We start from the raw sequence: 835 nt of genomic DNA, 5'->3' as shown, positions 1-835 counted from the left end.
TTTTAGCTCGCTGCTCATTATTCACGCGTCTAGCGGCGGCAAGCGTGTTCTGAAAGGGGTCGAAACCATGGTAAATAGGCACTGGTGCAGTTGAACCGTGGTAAAACTCGTCTCCGTAGTTGAGCGGGAGCGGCCAAAGGAATGTGCAATCGTGTGTGTAGTGGAGCTGGGAGGGGCAAGCATAAGGGACGAAGACGGGGGTAACATGTCGGATGCGATCATACCAGCACTAAAGCACCGGATCCCATCAGAACTCCGAAGTTAAGCGTGCTTGGGCGAGAGTAGTACTAGGATGGGTGACCTCCTGGGAAGTCCTCGTGTTGCATTCCCTTTTTAATTTTTTTGCACCGCGTGCAAAACAAAACGCACGAGCGCGACGTATGTTTAGCACGTTTTATTATTTTGCACGTTTACGGTAAGTTTTAGCTCGCTGCTCATTGTTCACGCGTCTAGCGGCGGCAAGCGTGTTCTGAAAGGGGTCGAAACCATGGTAAATAGGCACTGGTGCAGTTGAACCGTGGTAAAACTCGTCTCCGTAGTTGAGCGGGAGCGGCCAAAGGAATGTGCAATCGTGTGTGTAGTGGAGCTGGGAGGGGCAAGCATAAGGGATGAAGACGGGGGTAACATGTCGGATGCGATCATATCAGCACTAAAGCACCGGATCCCATCAGAACTCCGAAGTTAAGCGTGCTTCGGCGAGAGTAGTACTAGGATGGGTGACCTCCTGGGAAGTCCTCGTGTTGCATTCCCTTTTTAATTTTTTTGCACCGCGTGCAAAACAAAACGCACGAGCGCGACGTATGTTTAGCACGTTTTATTATTTTGCACGTTTACG

The 835-nt window shown here is 50.7% G+C and overlaps 2 non-coding genes across 2 annotated transcripts; both read left to right on the top strand.

The window, feature by feature from the left end:
- Positions 1-210: 210 nt before the first annotated feature.
- LOC123179450 (5S ribosomal RNA) lies at positions 211-329 on the top strand. Its single transcript, XR_006490378.1, has one exon. It is a non-coding gene; the product is annotated as a 5S ribosomal RNA (ribosomal RNA).
- Positions 330-630: 301 nt separating this feature from the next.
- Positions 631-749, top strand: LOC123179451 (5S ribosomal RNA). The gene has a single exon (XR_006490379.1). It is a non-coding gene; the product is annotated as a 5S ribosomal RNA (ribosomal RNA).
- The last annotated feature ends 86 nt before the right edge of the window (positions 750-835 follow it).

Source organism: Triticum aestivum, unplaced genomic scaffold (assembly GCF_018294505.1).
Source record: "Triticum aestivum cultivar Chinese Spring unplaced genomic scaffold, IWGSC CS RefSeq v2.1 scaffold81783, whole genome shotgun sequence".
Classification (NCBI taxonomy): domain Eukaryota; kingdom Viridiplantae; phylum Streptophyta; class Magnoliopsida; order Poales; family Poaceae; genus Triticum; species Triticum aestivum.
This window is presented reverse-complemented; position numbering and strand designations above follow the sequence as displayed.